This window comes from Anomaloglossus baeobatrachus, chromosome 7, assembly GCF_048569485.1.
Source record: "Anomaloglossus baeobatrachus isolate aAnoBae1 chromosome 7, aAnoBae1.hap1, whole genome shotgun sequence".
NCBI lineage: Eukaryota > Metazoa > Chordata > Amphibia > Anura > Aromobatidae > Anomaloglossus > Anomaloglossus baeobatrachus.
In genome coordinates, this window is record NC_134359.1 from 123,823,016 (window position 1) to 123,830,215 (window position 7,200).

Consider the following 7,200-nt stretch of genomic DNA (forward strand, 5'->3'; position numbering starts at 1 on the left):
TTTTTTGATGCTTTCCAGTACACCATATGGTAAAACTTATTGTTTCATTTAAAAGTACAACTTGTCCCGCAAAAAACAAGCCCTCATATGGCAAGATTGACGGAAAAATAAAAAAGTTATGGCTCTCGGAAGAAGGGGAGCAAAAAACCAAAACGCAAAAACGGAAAGTGCCCCGGGGCTGAAGGGGTTAAACACTGTCCCTGCTCGGAAATCTGACGCTGCGAATGCTACACTGATCTACACTGCAGGCAGCCCTAAAAAGGACTTTTTGTGCTATTAAGAGGCCTACACTATCCCTAGCAGCTGCTTCTTCTATCCATACGTTGAAGCTGAGTGGAGGATACCGGGCACCGCTGATCCCTGTATGGCTGACAAAGCTGTGCTTTCAGGCAGGTGAAGACCTGGGTGCGTGTCCCAAAGCAAAGGCGATACAAGATCCACAATGAAGAGATGAAAGGTCGCACTCCAAAGGTCGAATAAAATATTTTTCTTTTTATTCCACGATCACATCAGGGGTACAGGTAGTGAGGGAGGATGAGGGTGTGCCACGTCGGACGACGGCAGCCGTTTCGCAAGTAACCTTGCTTCTACGGGTCCAGTGCATGCAAAGGTGCTGCATCCACCCTTAAATAACAGGTGAATTGGGTGCAGCATCCTTGCGTGAATGAAGTGCAAATTAAAAACATATACCAGCTGCACATGTATCAAATTCACATAGAAACTTATTACATATCAATTCCAAAATGGATTATAAATAATCGTAACATACATGGGTATAGTTAGAGTAAAAAATTAAATATAGTGTTCATTATAGTTTAACCAAAGACATCTCAAAAAACACTATAAAAAACAGGCTTATAGGAAAAAACCAGCATTATAGGAACACTGACAAATCATTTTTGTCGTTCAGGCCAAGAGGACCGAGAGCATTTAAGTCTATAATCAATCTTGATTCCTTTCTAAGTAAGGGGTGCTTCACACACAGCGAGCTCACTGCCGAGATCGCTGCTGAGTCACGCTTTTTGTGACGCAGCAGTGACCTCATTAGCGATCTCGCTGTGTGTGACACTGAGCAGTGATCTGGCCCCTGCTGCGAGATCGCTGCTCGTTACACACAGCCCTGGTTCGTTTTCTTCAAAGGCGCTCTCCCACTGTGACACACAGATCGCTGTGTGTGACAGCGAGAGAGCGACAAATGAAGCGAGCAGGGAGCAGGAGCCGGCGTCTGACAGCTGAGGTAAGCTTGTAACCAAGATAAACATCGGGTAACCAAGGTGGTTACCCGATATTTACCTTAGTTACCAGCCTCTGCAGCTCTCACGCTGCCTGTGCTGCCGGCTCTGGCTCTCTGCACATGTAGCTGCTGTACACATCGGGTTAATTAACCCGATGTGTACAGCAGCTAGGAGAGCAAGGAGCCAGCGCTCAGTGTGCGCGGCTCCTGCTCCCTGCACAGACAGCTAAGCGGTGTGCGCTGGTAACTAATGTAAACATCGGGTAACCATACCCGATGTTTACCTTAGTTACCAGTCTCCGCAGCTTCCAGACGGCGGCTCCGTGCAAGCGCAGCGTCGCTTGCACGTCGCTGCTGGCTGGAGGCTGTTCACTGGTCGCTGGTGAGATCTGCCTGTTTGACAGCTCACCAGCGACCATGTAGCGATACAGCAGCGATCCTGACCAGGTCAGATCGCTGGTCGGATCGCTGCTGCATCGCTTAGTGTGAAGGTACCCTAAAGAACGGTGCATATCACCTCCAGTGGGACAGGGATTAATTTTTATTACGCCTGCAAATTTTAAAAGGCGTGGATTACCACTATGATGTTCCTGCATATGGGCAATTAAACGTGGAGAACCTATCCCGGAGGTTATAGACTTAAAATGCTCCCTAAATCGAACATATAAAGGCCGAATTGTTTTACCTATATAATATTTTTGACAGGGGCCTAGTTTGGGTGTAGTAATACGATTATTTATCAGAACATCTCCTATGTTTTTGCATCGCCTATATGAAATCAAAGGACCCTCGTTTGTCATTTCACAGAGATCCTTGTCTTTATTAATTAAATGCCAGTGTTTTTTGATGCTTGATTTTATTGCATCATACATAGAATTAAATTTAAAATTAAAAACGCATCTATTTGAACTTTCGATTTTTGTTTTTTTCGAAATGGCATTTACATTTTTATTCTTATTTCCACTTTTATTTTTGTATTCTTTATTCTTATTTTTATCATTTGGATCATAATTTAAGGATTTTTCGAAGGCAGAATTGATAACTGAAATGGGATATCCTCGTTCTAATAGACGTTTTTTCAAGTCTGATGCTTGATGCAGAAAGGTTTCAGAATTATTGTGTACTCTTTTTAGCCGCAAAAATTGTCCATATGGAAGGGCTCTCTTTGTATGGGAGGGGTGCGCACTATTAAAATGCAGCAAAGTGTTCACTGCAGTTGGTTTTCTATATACTTGTCTGTCAATAATACCATCCGATATACTGAGTGTGACATCTAAAAAATCCAATTTTTGGTCCCCAAAAATATGTGTAAAGTACATGTTGTAGGAATTATCATTATTTAGATATGACACAAAATTTTCAAAATCCTGCGCAGAACCGTCCCATACAAAGAAGCCATCATCCATGTATCTGGCATATTTTTTTATATGTTTCAGATATGGATTTTTAGGACTGTAGATAAAGTCTTCCTCAAATGCTGCCAAAAAGAGATTTGCAAAAGTACATGCGGCGGGGGTACCCATCGCGGCACCCCCGCATTGCAAGTACCACTGATCGTCAAATTTAAATGCATTATGATGCAAAATAAAGCTTAAGGCTTCTGTGATGAAGTCTACTAAGATTGGATTCTGGTCAAAATTCAGCAAGACTCTCTTAATGGTCTGTACACCCTGATCCTGTGGGATACGGGTGTACAGACTCTCAATATCCAAAGCGGCAAGAGAGAAACCTTTCTGCCATTATAACCTTATAAGCCTGTTTTTTATAGTGTTTTTTGAGATGTCTTTGGTTAAACTATAATGAACACTATATTTAATTTTTTACTCTAACTATACCCATGTATGTTACGATTATTTATAATCCATTTTGGAATTGATATGTAATAAGTTTCTATGTGAATTTGATACATGTGCAGCTGGTATATGTTTTTAATTTGCACTTCATTCACGCAAGGATGCTGCACCCAATTCACCTGTTATTTAAGGGTGGATGCAGCACCTTTGCATGCACTGGACCCGTAGAAGCAAGGTTACTTGCGAAACGGCTGCCGTCATTCGACGTGGCACACCCTCATCCTCCCTCACTACCTGTACCCCTGATGTGATCGTGGAATAAAAAGAAAAATATTTTATTCGACCTTTGGAGTGCGACCTTTCATCTCTTCATTGTGGATCTTGTATCGCCTTTGCTTTGGGACACGCACCCAGGTCTCCACCTGCCTGAAAGCACAGCTTTGTCAGCCATACAGGGATCAGCGGTGCCCGGTATCCTCCACTCAGCTTTATGGAATCTGGACTTCTTCTAACACCGTGAGTGCACGCTTTTTCTACTCCCATTTTTGGCTTTTGTTAAAAAATGGCAGACACATCTATGGATACAATGGAAAATGGTATACTTGCAGGGAGGGAGGACGCTGCCACGTTTTTTACCAGCTGTAATGATAAAGTGAACATAGAAATCATGGGCACTAAGAATTTAGAGCTTAAAATTTTCAATCTGGCCGAAAAGGAGACCAGCTTGTTTTGGACAGTACAGTCACTTAAATCTTATCAAGAAAGTGGACGAGTCCCTAGAGGTCTACGCATCTCAAAAAATATATCTTTTTATCAAGATGATTTATCTTTTAAAAAAGAATGGGACAATATACAGCAAGAATGCTCATTGCGCTTTCTGGACATTGTACTCAAAAAAAACCAAGAGGAACATCTAAAAATTACTAATGAATTATTAAAACTGAGACAAGAAATGGAAAGTCGCATCTCAAAAGAAGCATGGAACACTTTCTTATCAAGATTAGACAAAAAACTTTTACCATACCAAACTTTGATTAAAGAAAATAAAAAAGAAAAATTTATCAGAGATAAGTTAGACTACGAAAACAACCAGATTTTTTCCTGGAAGAGGTATTCTACACCTGGGAATAGAAGGTTTTTTCAGAGATATCAGAAAAAACATACACCTAAAACCGCCAAGAAAAATGCCTGGACTACAGACTCTGACTCGAGCGGGGCTGAGGATTTAGCACCCGCAAAGAAATTAAAAACACCTGCGACCTCACGAGCTTCTACATCTGATAATCTCCCTTTAGAAGATCTACAAGGAGAGGAGGCAGAAGGAGACACAGGAATAAAACCGACACCAGGGAAGCGCAAGAGCGTCTCCTGGAGGGATTAACATCTCCATGCCTTGAACGTGAGATTGTAGTGTCAGAGACATTCCCTGTAATAAGTACAGAAAATAATCTTTCCTGTTCAGCGAATAACATCATGCCTTGTTTGCGTAAAGTATATAATCTTACTTCGTTGGTTTTAACACCTGATATGCTATCTGTGTTGGAAAAGGGCTTAAACTATTGTATACCAGAATCATTTGACTTGACTGATTTTCATATTGATTTATTTAAGGGCTGTAGAAAACTGCATTTAAAAAAATTTTATAGTCAAAAGAAAAGCTTGCCCACTTCTGAAGTAACCGATTTACAATGTGAAATAGGTCCACTTGGCTTTTTTGGTACAAATAATGAATATACTGCTATTGAAAAAGATGCGTCTGTTCTTTTAAGTATAGCGGACCCCAGTCACATTGAACCCGGTTCTTCAGGTATTGTAAATACCCAAATAAATCCTACATCTAGTTCTTCATTTTTTAATAAAGGGATAAAATCTACCTTTTGCCCCCCACTAACCCCTGGGAACAGCATAGACTTATTTCAGGAGCTGGTAATAAAAGATATACAAGCTCTAAAATACCCCTCTCCTCCTCAGAACCTCACTCGGGGGGAAACCACGGCACTAAAAATCCTGCAGTCACAAAAAGATATTATTATCCGCAGAGCGGACAAGGGGGGCGCCACTGTTCTATTAACAAAAGAAGCCTATTTGCAAGAAGCCAATAGGCAACTTCAGGATATAAGAGTATATCAGAAATTATCTAATGATCCCACTGGGTCTTTTGTTAAAAAACTTAGAAGCCTTTTACATAAATATGTCAGTTTAGGTACTATTTCTAAAAAAAACTGCTGAAAAATTACTCCCTCTTTTTCCGAAAAAACCTCATTGGTATTATCTGCCAAAGATTCACAAGAACAGTGTCTCCCCCCCTGGCCGCCCTATTGTGGCAGGAATAGGTTCAGTGACAGAGCCCTTATCTCACTACCTAGAATGGCTACTTAAACCACTATTGACCCGCATCCCCTCATTCTTAAAAGATACGGGAGATCTAATTAAAATGCTTGATAATTTTCAATGGCAGAAAGGTTTCTCTCTTGCCGCTTTGGATATTGAGAGTCTGTACACCCGTATCCCACAGGATCAGGGTGTACAGACCATTAAGAGAGTCTTGCTGAATTTTGACCAGAATCCAATCTTAGTAGACTTCATCACAGAAGCCTTAAGCTTTATTTTGCATCATAATGCATTTAAATTTGATGATCAGTGGTACTTGCAATGCGGGGGTGCCGCGATGGGTACCCCCGCCGCATGTACTTGTGCAAATCTCTTTTTGGCAGCATTTGAGGAAGACTTTATCTACAGTCCTAAAAATCCATATCTGAAACATATAAAAAAATATGCCAGATACATGGATGATGGCTTCTTTGTATGGGACGGTTCTGCGCAGGATTTTGAAAATTTTGTGTCATATCTAAATAATGATAATTCCTACAACATGTACTTTACACATATTTTTGGGGACCAAAAATTGGATTTTTTAGATGTCACACTCAGTATATCGGATGGTATTATTGACAGACAAGTATATAGAAAACCAACTGCAGTGAACACTTTGCTGCATTTTAATAGTGCGCACCCCTCCCATACAAAGAGAGCCCTTCCATATGGACAATTTTTGCGGCTAAAAAGAGTACACAATAATTCTGAAACCTTTCTGCATCAAGCATTAGACTTGAAAAAACGTCTATTAGAACGAGGATATCCCATTTCAGTTATCAATTCTGCCTTCGAAAAATCCTTAAATTATGATCCAAATGATAAAAATAAGAATAAAGAATACAAAAATAAAAGTGGAAATAAGAATAAAAATGTAAATGCCATTTCGAAAAAAACAAAAATCGAAAGTTCAAATAGATGCGTTTTTAATTTTAAATTTAATTCTATGTATGATGCAATAAAATCAAGCATCAAAAAACACTGGCATTTAATTAATAAAGACAAGGATCTCTGTGAAATGACAAACGAGGGTCCTTTGATTTCATATAGGCGATGCAAAAACATAGGAGATGTTCTGATAAATAATCGTATTACTACACCCAAACTAGGTACGTGGTTAGACCGAAATAAAATCAAAGGAAACCATAGGTGCGGCGGCTGCCCCTTTTGTGAATATCATTGTACAGGAGACACTTTAAAAATTGGTACTGAGCTATTCAAAATAAAAGATCTTATCACATGTAAGTCTAATTATCTGGTATATGTTATTTTTTGCCCCTGTCAAAAATATTATATAGGTAAAACAATTCGGCCTTTATATGTTCGATTTAGGGAGCATTTTAAGTCTATAACCTCCGGGATAGGTTCTCCACGTTTAATTGCCCATATGCAGGAACATCATAGTGGTAATCCACGCCTTTTAAAATTTGCAGGCGTAATAAAAATTAATCCCTGTCCCACTGGAGGTGATATGCACCGTTCTTTACTTAGAAAGGAATCAAGATTGATTATAGACTTAAATGCTCTCGGTCCTCTTGGCCTGAACGACAAAAATGATTTGTCAGTGTTCCTATAATGCTGGTTTTTTCCTATAAGCCTGTTTTTTATAGTGTTTTTTGAGATGTCTTTGGTTAAACTATAATGAACACTATATTTAATTTTTTACTCTAACTATACCCATGTATGTTACGATTATTTATAATCCATTTTGGAATTGATATGTAATAAGTTTCTATGTGAATTTGATACATGTGCAGCTGGTATATGTTTTTAATTTGCACTTCATTCACGCAAGGATGC